We start from the raw sequence: 19304 nt of genomic DNA, 5'->3' as shown, positions 1-19304 counted from the left end.
CAGATAATCGAAAATTGGCAAAGAGGCGGGAGCTGGTATGTTTTTTTCTGCTGTAAAGTTGGGCAATTTAACATGGGGGTCTATGGGATTGACTCCCTTTTGCAGCCAGCCTCTAGCGGCCAGTCGATGAATTACAGTTTAAGTCACTTCCATGTTGGCTTCACGAGAGAGCAAGAGAGAGTTGCCGCTTGAGATGACCGTATACCGACATGAGAATAATTTTCCTTGATAATATTTCAGCAGAGTTTTCGATAAGCTGTTTAGAATCAGAACTTAATGCCAGAATTTTGAATAAATAAAAAAAGGTCTGAAAATGTTAGCAATTCAGTTTCATTCAGGCATTCATCCCCACACTGGTTTCTTTTGTCTTATTTGAAGGGATAGTTCACCTAAAAATTAAAATTCTGTCATTACTCACCCTCATGTTGTTCTAAAGGCGTCATGCCCATTCAAAGTGAGGGGGCACGTGCCCCCTCAGATTTTTTAGCCAAGTGGATTTTGAATGCAGCTTCCAAAAGACAAAAAATAGCCGATTAATATTTTCTATATTTAATACAATCACACTGGCATGATTATAACTTTCAGTGCGTCATATCATCAGCTGCTAAATTCAAATCTGCGTTCGCTGGCTGGCACTGAGCCAGATACAGACGCGTTTTACAGCACTGCGCATTAACCAATCACACACGATGCTGTTGAGCTTGTGAATGCAATCACCAATCAGAGGTGTTCAGATGAGTCATCGCTAAAATGCTGGTGTTTTCTTCACATGCTCGCTGACTGAATACCTCTTTCTGGCTAATTCTCTCGTCAGAAACGAAGTGCAAATGTGTGTACGAATCTGTAAGATATTAATTTCATAGTGTAAACAGCTTCAGTGATTTTAATGGGAGTTTTTGAGAGTGCTTGACTGTCAGTGAAAATGTTCTTTGATAATGTAAATGTCCCTTGCTCTCTTTCTGTACAATGAAAGTGTTATGATTAGTAGCCTAACTTGCACTGTTTTTATTCACATTAACTTTCAATGTTAAATTCACATTAAATATAAACTCAGTCGTATTAAAAATATGTTATGGCATGACACCCATATCTGTTAATTAAGTAAACATACAGGTTTTTATGCATAGTTAATAGATTACATTATTAGCTTACTTTGACCATCGCCCACTATAGATCAATATAATCTATAAAGGTGAGAATCAAGATATTTCATGATATAGTTAATGCGTTTAGGGATGTTTCGACTAAAAAGGAAAAAAAAAAACATAAGTGCCGTTGTGGCTGCTGTGTGTCACATGACTACCCCCCCGCCCCACCCACAACTCGTGCCCCCTCAAAAATAATGAGTGCATGACCCCTGCCCGTAAGACCTTTGTTCATCTTCAGAACACAAATTAAGATAATTTTGATGAAATCCGAGAGCTTTCTGACCTTGCATAGACAGCAATGCAACTAACACTTTCAAGACCCAGAAACGTAGTAAGGACATCGTTCATGTGACATCAGGGATTCAACCGTAATTTTATGAAGCTACAAGAATCTTTAGGTTTCTACCGTAGCCCCGGTTCTCTGATAACATGAAGTGAGGTATCTCACTATGGGAACTCCCCATGCATGACCGATTGCGGAAGCACCAATGACACCATGTCTGCCAATCACGGCAGACCAATTGCTGCAGCTATATATAAATATAATGTATATAAACCGCAGCTACCTGCTGTCTTGTTATTCTCCGCATATCTCTTCTCCGTGCGGGACAGGCAAGGAGGGCAATGAATAGAAATGCCCTTAAATAGCGCCCAGGACGTAGCTATCCCTCTAGTTGTGTGAGCCCGTAACTCCCTTGGGGGCTCCACATCTGCATTATTATAATATAACACGATCGCCTCCACAACCCAGTGCGAGAGACGCTGATGGGAGACCGTCTTTCCCTTGAAGAGTCTGCCCACGAAACAAAAAGCTGATTGCTTATGTGAAGTGCCCTGGTTCTTTGCACATATACTTGTAGAGTCCGCACCGGACATAAACAGTGTAGCCGTTCATCCTCAGAACATGAGAAAGGTGGCGGATGGAAAGCCATCAGATCCACTGCCTGACCTCACCCCCAGTGTGATCGAATACTTTAGGCATAAACGCCGGATTAGTCCTAAAAGTTACCTTTTGACCACCCGGAGCGAACATCATACATGAGGAGTGGACTGATAATGCGTGCAGTTCACTCACCCTCTTTGCTGTAGTAAGAGCGAGTAACAGACCAGTCTTTAAAGAAAGCAGCTTTAAGGAGATGCTCTCAACGGGCTCGAACGGGGCTTTATAGAGAGCGCGTTCAGGACCACGGACAAATCCCAGGGCGGGACCAGCGGCTTTGATACTGGGTGTAACCGTCATGCTCCTTTCATAAATCGGCAAACGAGAGGATGCTGGCCTATAGTACCCACGTCGAGCCCTATATGACATGCCGAGATAGCGGCCAAATAAACCTTAACCGTGGAAAAAGCTCTGCCTTTGTCCCCACATCCGTCGTCACCACTTTCCTCGAAACGACCGGACCTAGAGGGCATCCTGTTCTGAGAAATGATGGAGCTCTCCAGTGGTGGAGGGTCTCTACGGCTGAGACGGCTCTTGGAGCAGATGCCCTGTGATGCCACCCAGTTTTGAAATTCCCTCATTCGCAGTCCCAGGGGGAACACTGCTAGTGTTGAGGCCACCAAACCCAGTAACCGGAGGCATAATCTGAGAGAGACTGTTTTCCCTCGTTGAAAAAGGGAGATGTAGCGGCGAAACGCCTCGATGCGCTGCTCTGACAGATACACTTGAAACGCCACTGAATTCAGTCTGAGACCCAGGTAGATTATTTCCCGTGAAGGGGTCAGACAGCTCTTTGTCTGGTTTATCTTGAAACCTAGTCTCTCCAGTGCACACACAAGCAGGTCGTCTAGATAAGACAAGACTCTGACTCCCATATTCCTTAACGGAGTCAGAGCCCCCTCTACACATTTGGTAAAAATTCTCGGAGCTAGACAGAGGCCAAAGGGAATTTTCACATACTCGTATGCTGTATTTTGATATGCGAATCTCAGATATTTCCTGTGCACAGGAAAAATATCTATGTGAAAATATGCGTTCTGGAGATCTACTGAGGTGAACCAGTCTCCCTGACGAATATTTTGACACAATGTTTTGAGTGAAAGCATTTTGAACTTGTACTTTCTGAGGTGTTTGTTGAGGGCTCATAAATCCAGAATGGGACGGAGACCTCCACCTCTCTTGGGAATCCCAAAATAACGGGAGTAAAAGCCCTGTTGCCTTTCTTCCATTGGAATTATTCTTATCACTCCTTTTATCAGTAAGGAGGATATTTCTTCTTCCAGAACACGAGCTGACTCCCCTGGGCCGCTGACATTACCACGCCATTGAACACCGGAGGTTTTACAGCAAACTGGAGTCTGTAGCCCCTGTCTATATAGTGGCTAAAACCCAGGGATGAACTGTGCATGCGCGCCAGTTCATTACCTGGGCAGCGAGAGGGCCTTTCCCGTCTTCGCTCACTAGCGGTGTTGCGGCACCCTCTAGCAGCGAAGGGAGGAAATTTCGCTCCAGTAAAGGAGTTATATTCATCTTAGTTTGGACTGATTTTTTGTGATTCATTTCTTTTTTCATCCCACTCTGTGCCCTTAGCCCCTGGCCTGGATGCGACAGAGAACCTTTTATTTGTGTTGGGATGTTTGTGAACTCTTGGTTCTCCTCCTTCGGACCAAACCCTGTGGGTAGAGGGAGAGGCACTGCTTTGGGGGGCACCTGGGGAACATGGGCCACACGTCTGCATACATTTGACACTGACCGGTCTTCAGGAACGATTCTTGTAGTCAAATCCCTTCTCCTTTTCCCCACAGGAGGATGAAGTGAAACGTTCTGAAGGGATGAGACAGAGAAACTCTGAGTGCTGTCTCCAATCCCTTCCTGAAACTGAACTGAAGTCACAGGTAGCCCACCGCTTCTTGCTGCGTAAGACGGTTTCGGTTTCGCAAACCCGGGTTTTGTCTGCGCAGCTGCACTTCCCGGTTGTTGTGGCGGAGCGGGGCAGGAGGGCTGATAATCAGACTGACCTACTTTCCCCGAGGATCTGAAACTTGGCCGGCTCGGATGTAAAAGGCCGTGCCACCGGCTTTCTGGGGAAACAAACCTCAAATGCCTCCCCTTCCCTCTTCCATAGATCGAATTGTTGCCACATTGCTGTAACAGTCGCTCCAAACAGAGCTTTTGGATCGATGGGGGCATCCAAAAACTCCACTTTCTCTTTCTCAGAGAGTCCGGAAAACAGCCACAGCGATCTCATGGGCTAAGCCCATGCTGTGTTCGCAACTTTGAACCGGTACGCGAGATGTACGCAGGTTTAAATCGGCGATGACACATATCTCCTCCCAGAGCGCTGGGTTGGGAGATCCGGAGTCCAGTTGACGACCCATTTCCTCAAAAAGCTCGGCTTGATAGGCCATGAGGAGAGACTTTGCATTCAAAGCGCGAACCGCCAGCGCGGAGGATTTGTAAATCTTCTGGAAAACGGAGGCAGCAAAGCGTTCTGTTTTCCCTGGCGGCAAGGCTCTGGTTGAAGAGAGAGCTGCCCTGCGGCTTGGGTGTAAATTATTCGCCACAGACGCTTCCACAGGGGGAGGATCTACCATCCCTAAACCCTCCATTCCCTGTATGTCCAGTCTCGAAAAGCCTTTGACGGGAGCCCGATGCGAAAAAGGCTTATCCCAAAACCTTTTCATTTCGGCAACGCATGCCGGGACGGCCAGTATAACTTGTCTCGTTGGTGGGAGACATGATGGGAGCCTTATCCCGTCATAGAGGTCTCTATCATCCCCTTTTCCTGCCAGTTGGTATGGCCAATCGATGGACAGCTTAGCCGCGGTCCTATGACAGACCTCCAAACAGATCTATGTCCACCTGCACAGGGGAGGGTGAGCTCACATCCTGCGCACTCGGCGGACGGGACCGATTCGGGGGGAGAATGGCATCCTCGTCGTCATCCTCATTTTCGAGGATGGTCGACAGTACCTCGTCATCATCGTCTTCCTCTCCCGCTAAAGGATCTTCAAACAGAGGGGGAAGAACGGGTGACACACTATCCATCATATCTCCCCACGAGCTTGAGGTCTGTGGACACTCCATGGGTTCCTCTCTGGGTTGAGCAGAGAGGCATGGGCCCGACTTTCCTGTGGATGCCACTCGGAGTCTCCTTTCTTGGGTTTTAGTCGAGAAAGTCGCGCATTAAGGGCAGCCCTCGGGGTCGGATAGTGCTGCCTGAGTGTGTTTAGCGGAGTTTATGCAGAGACCGTGAGAATCCTTGGCCGAAATCCACGCTCCACAAGCGCAAGGATAAGGAGGACAGCCTTTCCCTTCGTGGCTTTCTGGCTCTTTCGAGGTGGCAATGACAGCGACTGCACTCTCTTCATATGGTAAGTCCACCACAACGTGAAAACTTGTATGGAGTTGTGCTGAGAAGTGAGCTCTCTTTTTTTGAGAACTTAGAGCTGAAAAACTCGCCTTAACGCGTTAGTTACCCAACTCCAAGTGCGGTCATTCAACGAAACTTTAAGGAAAAAATTGCATTTTGGACAATACCTTGCAGCTTCGTCGGTAAACTGTTGAGCAATAATTCCCAAAGTCTGCTGAGGACGGCTTCCAAAAATCTTCCACGGGGAAGAGAGCGAGAATGATGAGACAGCAGGTAGCTGCGGTTTATATACAGGGAGGCGGGACTCCCTGATCGCTGCAGCGATTGGTCTGACGTGATTGGCAGACGTCGTGTCATTGGTGCTTCCGCAATCGGTCAGGCCTGGGGCATTCCCATAGTGAGATACCGAACGAATGTTAGAAAGAGAAGCTTTTTGTGCACAAAAAAAACAAAAATAACGACTTTATTCAACAATTTCTTCTCTTCCATGTCAGAATTAGATCACGATAGTACCATGATGTAGGGCTGTCCTCGACTAAAGATTTTTCTGGTTGACTAGTAGTCGTTCATTTTAAGGATTAGTCGATTAATCACGTTTATTATTAAAACATTTAAATCATAATAATGAGCCTTTAATTGTCTACATAGCCTAAGCACTCAAGTGCACACATAAAGCTTGCCACAGCAATGTAATTGTAAATGTAATCAAATGTAAATGTAATCAAATGTAATTGTAAATGTAATCAAAGTAATGATTATGAATGTGTCAGAGAAAAACACAAGGAGGCTGCATTAACCTTTTCGCACGTGAGTTTAAAATATACTATATGAGCCCCCAGCGTGAGTTTTTTTAGGCGACCGTTATTTTAGAACGTATCGCTTTACTGTTTCCATGGAGACGCGCCATGTTTGTCACGTGACACACCGCAGCCACATAAGCACTGTATGACACATGCATCGCTTTTATTTCGTTTTTCCTTTTTTTATTCAAAATATTCACTAACGTGTTCACTATAGTATGATATATCTGATTTTCAGATTCTCAGATACATGAAAGTAAATGTATTTGGTAGTTTAAACACCTTTACAATGAGCACGTTAGTTGATTTATAGCGGGTTATGGGCGCCGCCATGTTAGTTCACGCTGAATCCGAGCTGTGGGATTTACAACACGTAAATTCATCCTCTCCTCCCAAAAGAAATTAAAGTACGTTTCCGGTGAACTGGGAGAAGAGTAGACTAAACTTTAAAGTTACCTACACAATGTGTATATGATATCAATAAAACATGTCGTCAAATTATAATTGAATGGATTATTATTGCCACTTCCATAGACATCGGTGTGTATTTTCCAAACTATGAATGTATTGTTTTGCTAGTACTTTTTAGATATTTAGATGTCTGAAACCTAAAATAAGCATTATATAGTTGAAAACACTGAATAGTTATGATAATATGATAAGTGCTCAGCGTGTCTGTCTCTGGCTCAGTGCCAGGAAAAGCGTGAAAGCAGATTTGAATTCAGCAGTTGATCACGTGACGCACTGAACATTCTAATCACACCGGTGTGGTCGTTGTTACGGGAAGAAAGAGCAGGCAGAGGCGAGGATCTAAATGCAGGGAGTTTAATAAACTTTAATAAACAAACGGTAAAACATACAGAATACTGGCAGCTAGGGAACACAAAAGAAGGATGAACACGAACATTGACAAACCACGAGTGGAACACAAGCACAATTCATACACAAGAGAACAAGCTTAACAAGATAACAAGGGGGCGTGGTAAAAGGGAAACACCTGGGGAACCTAATCACGGGGAACCAATACACAAACGGACTACAGACAGACTACAAACAAGGCACAGGAATCACTTCAACATAAAAGTCCAGACAGGGCACAGAGAACATGTAACATAGCCCCCCACCTAAGGAGCGCATTCCAGATGCTCCAAAAACACAAGACAGAACAAAAAGTCCAGGAGAGAGGTGGAGCGGAGGCGGAACAGGGGGCGGGATGGTGGGCCAGGCCCATGGAGTGGCGAGTGACCAGGGCGGTGCAGGCAGAGCCGGAGGCCAGAGCGGAGCAGAAGACCACCAGGGTGGAGCAGGCGGCGCTGACAAGCACCAGGGCAGAGCAGGCAGTTCAGGGAGCCGTGGCGGAGCAGACAGTTCAGGAGGCCATGATGGATCAGACAGTTCAGGAGGCCATGGCAGCGCAGGGAACTCAGGAGGCCATGGCGGAGCAGACAGTTCAGGAGGCCATGGCGGAGCAGACAGTTCAGGAGGCCATGGCGGAGCAGACAGGTCAGGAGGCCATGGCGGAGCAGGGAACTCAGGTGGCCATGGCGGATCAGACAGTGCAGGGGGGTTCACAGACAGCCTTCATGGCCATTACGGCACAGTCAGAGGGCTCACAGCCGGCCTCCTTGGCCGTGGCTGAACCGGCAGGGAGTTCAAAAACTGCATTCACGGCCGTATCAGTGGCCTTAGGGAACATAGAGACTTCCAAAACAGGTTCCAGATTCACAACAGAGGCCACAGGGCACACAGAGAGCTCGGAGGAGGAAGCCGCCACTGTCTCGGGAGAAACTGGCCAGGTGTGCACAGCCCAAACGCACCAAATGGCTGTAGCCATCACAGGGAGCATGGAGAACAAAACGTCTACCCTCCAAGACAGATGGCACTGCGGCCATCGAACTACAGAGTGCAGTGACCGGCGGGCTTGAGAGCGAAATGGCCGGCGGGATAGAGTGCTTAGCGGCCGGCGGACTGGAGTGCGTAGCGGCCGGTGGGCTTGAGAGCGAAGCGGCCGGCGAACTAGTCTGCTGAGCGGCTGGTGAGCTTGACTGAGGAGCGGCCTTTTTGGAATCCTCCTTCACTACTTCCCCCACAGTTAGAGGGGATCCACACAGTCGCAGGGCAAGATCGACGTACTGAGCCAGGGTCCAGCCAGAATTTCCCCCATCAGTTGGGCGATGTTGTCGTCCAGCCCGCACCAAAAACAGTCGATCAGCCTGGCGTCATCTAGGGCCGCAAGATGGCTGTATTGCAGGAACTCCTCCACGTAGCATTCAATGGGCCGGCTTTCTTGAGAGAGGGAGCAAAGCATGCTTAGAGGGTCCTGATTCACTCCCGCTAGATCCATAGTTGGTCAGTCAATCTGTTACGTGACGAGAGAGCAGGCAGAGGCGAGGATCTAAATGCTGGGAGTTTTTAATAAACAAATGGTAAAACATACGGAACACTGGAAGCTAGGGAACACAAAAGACGGATGAACACGAACATTGACTGACAAACCACGAGTGGAACACAAGCACAATTTATACACAAGAGAACAAGCTTAACAAGATAACAAGGGGTGTGGTAAAAGGGAAACACCTGGGGAACCTAATCACGGGGAACCAATACACAAACGGACTACAGACAGACTACAAACAAGGCACAGGAAACAACTTCAACATAAAAGTCCAGACAGGGCACAGAGAACATGTAACAGCCTAGAGTGATAACACCGATGTGATTGTACGCGTTAAAGGGTTAAAGGGTTAGTTCACCCAAAAATGACAATTCTGTTATTAATTACTCACCCTCATGTCGTTCCAAACCTGTAAGACCTTCGTTCATCTTTGGAACACAAAGATATTTTTGACGGAATCATAGGGCTCTCTGACCCTCCATAGACAGCAACGCAACTGTAATGTTCCCCGGTCCAGAAACAGTAAAAACTTTGGTAAAATAGTCCATGTGACATCAGTGGCTCAACTTCAATTTTGCGAAGCTACGAGAACACTTTTTGTGCGCAAAGAAAACAAAAAGAATTTATTTAACAATTCTTCTCCCTGAGTTACGTCTTCCGCCATTTTGGAGAGTGCCCAAGACCGTAATCTACGTAATCAGCGTTGTTTATTTTCAGGGGGGAAAGCGCGCGCATGAACGTAATCGGTCGTAATTAGCATTGTTTATGCTTAGAGGAAAGCATGAGTATGCGTTGTGATGCACTCTAAAATGGCCGAAGACAGTAACTTGTCGGAGTAGTTTTTTGTTTTCACTTCCTGTAATTATTATTATTTTTTTTTTTTTTCTGCGACTAATAAAATTTAGTCTTGATAAACTAGAGCTTTCTTTGTTTTCAGTTTAGTTGGCGACTCTGACTCCGACAGTAGTGGATGCTCCTGTCTGCATGTTTCATACGGATTACATAATCTGAGAATATTTGTTTTCCATTTGAATTGGTTCATTTGAAAGTAGACATTTCCTATATTTTTCACATCTGTAAGGCAAGTATAACACAGAGTTTCAGAGTTTCATGCTCAAGTTCACAAAGACCGAGATGGAAGAAAGTGCATCCTGTTTGCTCTCATTATTTTACAAAAGCGCAATGTTTTGTTGTAATTGTGAGTGAACACAAATAAACGTAGAGTCTTTACAGGTTCTAAAGATTTATTAATCTTATCTGTATGACCAAAAATTATAGTATTTTAAGAGCAAGTGAGCGCACCGGCGTCTCCATCTGTCCTGCAGTGAGGCGATACTGTTCAGCTTCCACACTCCACACAGACACTTGAATAGTACTCATTTTTCTAGGTTAACATTAATTGAGCGGCCATGTAAAGTTGCGTGCTACTAACATATTTCAAATGATAAGCCATATTTGAGGTCGATGAATGATAGCCGAGCGTTGATGTCCTGCCCGATGTACTATATTACGACATAGACCAGCTGTTAACGATCTGTCCGTCACGGAAGTGACAGACAGATCGTGAAGTCACTTCCTGTGACAAAATCCACAGGAAGTGACTTCACCACTTCCTGTGGATTATTATATTTTTTTTTTTTCTGCGACTAAGCGACTAATAAAATTTTGGTCGACCAAGCTTCTTCTCGTCGACTAACGGTTAGTCGACTATTAGGGGGCAGCCCTACCATGATGCATGTGTGTGCATTTCTCTCTTTGAAAAATAAGTCACAGCGCATCTGGGTTCTATGTCAGAGCATCGACTCCTGCCTCAGAGCACCACATGCATGCGTCGTGTTACTCTCGTCAATGTGCAGCGGAGACTGACATGGAGGAGACAAATTGTCGAATAAAGTTGTTATTTTTGTTTTCTTCACACACAAAAAGTATTCTCATAGCTTCATAAAATTACGGTTGAACCACTGATGTCACATGGACTATTTTAACGATGTCCTTACTACCTTTTTGAGCCTTGAAATTGGTAGGACCCTTGCTGTCTATGGAGGATCAGAAAGCTCTCGGGTTTCATTAAAATACCTTAATTTGTGTTCCGAAGATGAACATAGGTCTTAAGAGTTTGGAACGACATGAGGGCGAGTAATTAATGACAGAATTGTTTGGGTGAACTATCCCTTTAAGACATAAAATAAAATAAAAAAATAAAACACTGGATGAGGTGGATATTTACCAAAAGTCTTCTATCATTTGTCAGTGATGAAGCTTCTCTTTATTGCACATATGGCTTGTGAATTACTCTGTATTGCAGATAAAGACAATTTATTGCCTATCCATAAAAGTCTCAAAAGGAGTCTTGCTTCTAAACCCATTTGTATTTCTTTCTTACTGGAATCACAAAACGAGAAATTTAGTATAATGTTCTTGCTGCTCTATTCCATATAACAAATGTTAATTGTGACCAGAAAATGACTAAATGCACCAATAAATAAGTGCAACTTACACACTATTTTAAGTCTTCTGAAAGTCATAGCTTTGTGTAAGGAAAAGGGCTGAATTTTAAGTCGTTATTAATTGAAAATATGCTCTGCAGCTAGCAAATATTATTTACATTCATTCCTATATATCCAAATATGTCATTGGTTCGTTTGTTTACTTTTGTCATTGTATGAAAAAGAGCAGCCTGAACATTTCGTCTAACATCTAATTTTGTATTTAAGTTTTTGTTGCCAGGTTTGCAATGACATGAGGGTGAGTAAATATGACGCCATTCTTGTATTGGGAGGAAAATCCTATAAGTTATGTAAAAAAAAAATGACACTGCTGCCCACAAACATTTTACACCTATGCATATACAGAAAAGGAAATAATCTTTATCAGAGGCTGCTTAATCCTGCTGGCTGGTCTGTGCTTGCACACAGTTGAGATGAAGACTGATTATTTAGCACAGGTATGACTCATCAGAAGCCATGTTGCCCAAAGTCAGTGTCTGTGAGCTGTGTGGCCCCAGAGACGGGCTGTATTTCACTGTGAAATTAAACGCTCCTGCGCTACACAAACACCCTCATTATAACCCGTTCACCCAGGAAGATTTGCGGCAGAATGTTTTGCTCAACTTCTGCTGAAATGGGGGAGGAAGAGAAGGATGCATAACTTAACACATGGCAGTTTCTCATCTCTGAGAGAAATGTATGTTAAATCCTCAAGTCTCAGTGTGATAAATTGTTCAGTTATTAGATGAAAGTGTAAACAAGACCTTAAAGTCAGTGGTTTGGGTGGGTTGACTGTTCCGATATGCCTGTGGACGGCAACAATACTAAATACTACTAATAAAATGAACCTAACCATTATCCAATCATTAATAGTGAGTATAAAAACATAAATAGACTAACTAATGTTTGAAATTTCCATATCCTTGATTTCAAAGGTTATCAAACTATAGAATATGTTGGTTCAAATTCATTGTCATTTAGTAGAAGCTAGTCAAATTAAACATGATAAAATGGAAGGGTAGTTTACTTCCTAATGATAATGATTTCTATAACAAAACTACACACGGTAGAAATATGACAGAGAAGGGTAGTTCACCCTCATGTTGTTCCAAACTGTATGTATTGTTCATTCCTGAAACACAAAATAAGATATTTTCAATGAAACCTCACTGGTTCTTATTGGTTTTGACGCATGAGAACCAATTAATTTGTTCTTACATGTCAAGCAAATATGGATGAGCTTCTGTTTACCATATTTAATGTGCTCTGTGTACTATGTGTTTTGATCCATGTTTATATGTGTATAAAATCCTAAAATTAAATCCTATCATATAAACCAATCATGCCTCTTCAGAAGACTTGGATCAAACTGCTAAATACATGTGATTTATTCTTATGATCTCTTTATGAAGCGTTAAAATGTTTGGTTGGTTTTCTATTTGAGTGACAAACAAAAAAGTTATTAAAATATCTTCATTTGTGTTTCAAAGATGAACAAATGTCTTGAGAGTTTGGAATGACCTGAGGGTGAGTAATTGATGACAGAATTGAACATTTCAGGTAAACTATTCCTTTAAATAGAGGTTGACATGGTTTTGTGCTAAGCACAATGTATTTTGTACAGTGAATTATTGGTTATAGAAAGCATGTGAAAATTCAAGACATATTTACAAACCAAACACTCAAGATAATATAAAACTAAAAAGTTTTTCAACCTATGTCATTTTAATGCAAATGATGGTTTATGTAGCTCAGGGCAATATTAATACATTTTACTGATTAATTTTAAGAACTTTGTTTATTTACATACAATACACTTTTTTTTTTTTTACCTCTTTTTTGTTTTTACTACTTTTCATTTGATTCCCTTCATCCATTCCTGTGTTCTGGCATCTTCTGCCACGGTCTTTGACCAAGTGAGTCTGATTCCCCTCCAGCTGCATCTCTTATCAGCGTGACACACAAACCCAGCCGTGAGTCTGGACCGCATCTGTGCCCTGAGTCCTGGCTGCTGCCTGCACATAGACGCTCTACTCTACTGAGACGGTTAAGAATCAACATCCAAACCCTAGCCAATGCTGTCGTCGACACAACAAGTTTACTTTTCGCTGCATTCTTCAAAACAACAACAGTAGTGAAATACCTTTCTAAATCACAAATGAAGTTCTTCGACAGTGTCTGCTGTGAGAGACGTGGTTTGATGGCCTAGCGGCTCTTCGAGGACTGGAACAGCAGGTGTTCTGTTGCTGTGGTGCCATGCTGAGCAGTAAAGGTCACTTTTGATGGAACCGGGCGCAAAAATATTGCATTTACTCTTCACAGTCACGCACACAGGGGCAGCCTATAGCAATCTAAAGATAGAAGCACAGATCACAGGGTCCCAATACATATAATTAGCTGGACACCATCCTAATCTTAAACCAAACGTCCCCATCTCCTCCTCCGGTGAAGGACTCATTCATTTACATTACATGTGTTACATACTTTACCTGCCCACAACTCTAGATTAGCATAACAAAAGAGGCACTCCAACCCCCTAGCCAGAGATTAGAAACTTAACTTGGTGGATCCTCCAGCAGTCATTTGGCCTGTGAGGGAGGACAATGCAGGAGGTGGTGGGGCTGTAATGTGTGGCACTGTGTCCTGCTGTTCTCCTTTTCGCCATGCTGACTAATGACCTTCCCCCTCCCCCAGCCCTCGCCTCCTCCCAAGGACTGGAACAGCAGGTGTCTGTTGCAAAACCCAAACCTAGATTATTGTGTTTTATTCACAGCCAGTAAGAGTCCAGGGCAACATCCTCACAAACAAACAAATGTTCCTGCTCATACAGCTTTCTATCATTTACTTACCACATTTCATGAACAAGGTGTCAATATTGTCAATAACAGTAAAACAGATCTCATCAGAGACATCAAAGATATCCTACAACACTCTCCTTGAAAGGTACTTGTTTTTAAATATTTTGTTTTACAAAGCTATATCCCGATTTCTTACTGGTAAAAACTAGGCTGTCAACAGAATGAATGAATGAATGAATTTTCCCAAATCTGTTATTAGAGAGAAAATATATGTGCCTGACCATATGTGCATGTTTATCAGAACTGTCCCCTGTTGGTTGAACAAGGTTAATATAATTACAGATTTTGTCCTGTTTTTAAATGATAAAGTTCATAATAATATTCCAACTCTTTTGTTAATATTATCTGATGATATAAAATTACTATTATCCTATACATTTTCTGGGCCAGTTCATGCTGGAGGGATGCCAGAAGTCCTACCCCCTACTGTCGCTAGATCTGATAATATTTGTAATATTTTATATCTATATTTATTGTTAGTTATTATTACTTAATATAGTACACAAAATAATGATCTTTAAAAAAGCATCATATGACCCCTTTAAGATTTTGAACGGGAACTAAATGGAGATACATTGTAAACCTCTGTGAGGTGGGAAAAACTGTGCGCCCAACGTGGGGCTCGAACCCACGACCCTGATGCGGTGTTCGGCCAATCACAATGCACTGGGTCAGCTGGCCAATCAGAGCAGACTGCGCTTGTCGGAAGGAGGGACTTTGTAGAAAACGAAGCGTTTGAGAGAGGCGGGGCATAGAGGACCTACAATAATGTACAGTATTTGAAAAATATTGTGTTTTTTGAACATTAAAGCATGTCAACATATTCTGTTATACCAAATACACCAAATAATGATCTTTAAAAAAGCATCATATGACCCCTTTAAGATTTTGAACGGGAACTAAATGGAGATACATTGTAAACCTCTGTGAGGTGGGAAAAACTGTGCGCCCAACGTGGGGCTCGAACCCACGACCCTGAGATTAAGAGTCTCATGCTCTACCGACTGAGCTAGCCGGGCTGATGGTACATTAAGATTAAAGTACAGTATCTGTACTTAATATCACTTTCGTATAGTCAACGAATCGCACTAAAACAGCTACGATATTAAATATGCATACACTTATCATGCTATGTATTTGTGTTCATAATATATACATTTTCTACGCTTTAAACTTTTCTGTGAATTTAACAGGTCAAAACAGCAGGTGGCGCCCAAACCTCACACCAGTAAATGTCTTGTTTCATTTGTCTGGTCTAGCATGTCGATATTTGTCATTTATCTCTCTGTGTAGATACCCTATTAGAAGGGAATACATGCTCAAAGATTTTGATATTATGGAAATTAAAACAATTAGGAACAGCTATATATCTTTTCCTCCTCCTCCTAAAGTTAAGGAGGTGAACTTCAAAATTTCAAATGAGATTTATCCTACCAATTAATTTTTAAGACTGAAATTTAATTTGGATGTGGATAATTGTGTTTTTTGTGAAACGAATATTGAAAATCTAGAGCATGTTTTCTTTTGTTGTGATTTGGGGCAACCTACCAATGAATTTTTAAGACTGAAATTTAATTTGGATGTGAATAATTGTGTTTTTTGTGAAACGAATATTGAAAATCTAGAGCATGTTTTCTTTTGTTGTGATTTGGTGCAACTTTTTTTGGAGAGATGTACAGAACTGGCTACAGTCTAGAGAGGTTGAACTCCCACTCCTTACGATGAAGTTAAGTAGGTTTGGTATTTGTCTGGAAAACAAAGAGTTGGATTTTGTTATTAATTTCTTGCTTTGTCTTGGAAAGTTTTTCATTCATAAATGTAGATGGTTTAAATCTAAACCCAACTTTAACCAGTGGATGAATGAGGTTAAAATTTTGTGCAAATCTTTAGAATTGGTTAAAAACAAGAAAGCTCTCAAATTGATTTCGTTTTTGGGGCATGTATAAACTAATGTAAAAAGCCCCTTTTGGTTAGTTTTATTTGTTCTATTTATTTATTTATTTTTCTTTTCTTTTCTTCTTTATTATTGGTTTATTGTGATCTTGTTTGTCACTGGTTATGCTCAACCTAAGGCTGTTCACGTGTTGTTAGATTATGTGATGTGTTCATGTACCTTGTTTGTTGTAAATGGAAGCATAATAATAAAAAAAAAATCTCTCTGTGTAGTTTCCTGGACGTCCAATCAGTGGCGCAAAAACGGAGTATGCAGTATATAGGGGGGCGCCATTTTGCCGAAATCATTATGTGAAAATCTTATGTAATAAAACGTTATAAATAATCAAAAGCTTAGTTGTTAAAAATAATGTAATGAAACATTTTTATTGAACGGTTTTTAGCATTTTTAATGAGTTCAAAAATGTATTTATTATAAACTTATTAAGACGCGGAACCGCCGTACGACCACAGCAAACGGGAGACTTTTCAGACGCACTTCAACTTGCCCTCAGCACCAGGCGCGTGTCAAAAGGTACAGGTGCCAAATGAGCTTCAATAGAACAACAGTGAACTGCGGTCTGATGAGATGTTGTTATGTCAGTAAAATAAACTCCCCCCTGTCCTGTTTTACCGTGCTCACGGCGCACGCTCTTCAACTGTACGCGAATATGGGGCGCACGCTCTATCATCATAAATAACCCGCACAAGAAACTACATCGTCAGTTAAGTCATGAAATTACCAAAATTGCGATTAAAGCTGCAAAACTGTGCATGCATGTATACACGCATCACATTTAAACGTCTCTCAAATGCATGTACTGAAATATTCTGCAATTCGAGATCACAATAGGGCGCAAGATGATAGCCTATGTATTTTTTTTGTAGCCTAATTAAAAATGCACAAGTAAGCTAAATGTGAGCACAGAGCAGTTGTACTTTGTAATTTGTGAAGTACGAAAATGAAATTATATTTAAATGCATAAAATAACCTAATTTTACATTCTGGCATTTATGTGCTTCCGCCCTTTTTCACATTATTGCAGATGGAGAACTTTTTTTATTTAGGTTAATAGGAGCTCGATTTAGGTTTGACAAAACTGTTGCAATGAATTCATTTAGACAACTAACAGTGTTAAACATTGACTGTTTGCTTTTTCAGAGTTCATTGATTATATAAAAATTAGTGAATGTTGGCTAAACTTTGAACTACTAGGCCTATCTGCATGTCTCATCCATGAGTAGGCCTGTGCAATGATGGAGAACAAGCTTTTGGGGTGCTGAGACCCAGAACCAAGCTGACTGAGCAGAGTGAGCCCTTTTATTAAAATACCTGGTAATACAAAAATAATAGAAAAATTGTCATATTCACTCAATTACCTGATCTAATTCACAACTTCACAAATTCTCAATTACAATTACGTACAAATTAACTGTATTCAGTTGTGATGTAGGCACTAAAACAGTCCAGTATAGTCAAATAAGCTAAATTTCTATATTGAAATAACGAAGATTTCTTTGCCACCACAGACTGGTTGCTGGCTCCTTCCTGGCCACCCCTATGAAAACAATCCTGGCCACTGCCGAAGAGGGCAAATATCAGGTAATTTATGAATATCTCAATTGCTCAAAAAAACAAAAAACAAACAAACAAAAAAAACACATGTTTGTGAATGTGCATTTGATTTACATTTGAGAGAAACTGAGAAGATGGTAAGCAATACAAACTAGCCACCTTTCACCGAAAATTGCCGTTTTGAATTCAAAATAGGCCATCTGTGTGATTCAAGCAGATCCGATGAGTTGAAAACTCTTGCTACTCCATACTTCAATACAAAACAATGCTGAATTTTGACAAAAAGGAGATTTTTAAATGCTATATTTTTTATGTCTAAATATAAATCCATTAGCAAAACATGTGAAAATAACTATATTACAAAGTGGAAATGGTAAATGAGACAATAAATGATCCTCTGCTGTCATCTAATGATCATAGTGGGAATCATGACATTCATTTTAATAGATGGCCAATTTTCCATGAATTATCTCTAGTAAAAATGAAAAAATCCAGACATTCTTTAAAGTACATTTTACTTAGTGTTCTCATTTTTTATAAAAATGTGCAAAAATATGAATAACTTTTGAGGCAAATGAATTATATATATATATATATATATATATAATTCATTTGCCTCAAAAGTTATTCATATTTTTGCACATTTTTATAAAAAATGAGAACACTAAGTAAAATGTACTTTAAAGAATGTCTGGATTTTTTCATTTTTACTAGAGGCGGAAATTAGTGTCAGAGGCTACTAGAATACAGGGGGCGCCGACACTGATCTTGCATACCCCTCTGCAAATGTGCAGTTGCGCCCCTGCGTCCAATCTGCATATCCATAAAAGTTACTGCATAACACATGACAGAACATTGAACTTAAAATTGTTTTTATTAATCCAAACAAAACTGCAATTTAAGGTTATTAATGTGAACGCTGCGTTTGCGTATGTTTGCAACATTGAAGTAGGCTACTTACTAACTTACTAACATTAGCGAAAAGGATAAAGTCAGATTTATTATTGCCCTCATTAACTTAGTAAAATTCCGATGGTGAAAAATTTCTCTTGTGAGAAAATAAATCACCATCGTTTGACTTCTTTTGAGGTCATTATGCTGTTGTTTAGTTGTAAACGATATGACCAGGGCCGTCCTTAGGGGGAACGCGATCGCGAACGGACCGAGGGTGGCCCCGCTCCCTACCTCGCCCCGTGTCAGCTAAGAACGGCCCTGGATAAGACCAAATATAATTTTACATTATGAGTACTTTTATTTCACGATAATAACAATAAAGTTATTTTTCTCACTATAGTTAATTTTGTTTTAATAATTATATTACCTGGAAGTTAGTTCTGCAGAACTGCATGCTGCCATATGGTGACCTTTGGTTGCGTGCCGCCATGAAGAATATAACCTCTACCAGAGCAGAGCACTAGTATCATCAATTATTAAAAGAGACACCATTATCGTTTTCAAGGTATTCATACTAACTATTTATGTTAGTCAAAGTAATACTGTTAACTTTTTAACACAATTTTAAACGTTCAATTTCCACCATCATGACGCAGGGACTACACGTGTCTTAACTATACCACGTGGGTGAAACTCCCAATATGAATAATAAAAATTAATTAAATATATAATGATCAACTAAACAATTACACTTGCAATAGTTACATTTGCAGAAAGGACATACTTTTTGCTCAAAATGAGCTTAAAATTTGTTGTAATAATTTATTATTATTATTATTATTATCAAGAAATGTTTCCATCTTAAAAATCTGGTCACCTTTCCATTCGTGACAGCAGTTTCA

General features: G+C 41.4%; 1 non-coding gene across 1 annotated transcript; it reads right to left on the bottom strand.

Moving 5' to 3' along the window:
- Positions 1–14946: 14946 nt before the first annotated feature.
- On the bottom strand, positions 14947–15019 carry trnak-cuu (transfer RNA lysine (anticodon CUU)). Its single transcript has one exon. It is a non-coding gene; the product is annotated as a tRNA-Lys (tRNA).
- Between the last annotated feature and the right edge of the window lie 4285 nt (positions 15020–19304).

The sequence above is a fragment of the Sinocyclocheilus rhinocerous genome, unplaced genomic scaffold (assembly GCF_001515625.1).
Source record: "Sinocyclocheilus rhinocerous isolate Xijiao unplaced genomic scaffold, SAMN03320098_v1.1 scaffold541, whole genome shotgun sequence".
NCBI lineage: Eukaryota > Metazoa > Chordata > Actinopteri > Cypriniformes > Cyprinidae > Sinocyclocheilus > Sinocyclocheilus rhinocerous.
Note: the sequence above shows the minus strand (reverse complement) of the source record. Positions and strands in the feature narration are given on the sequence as shown.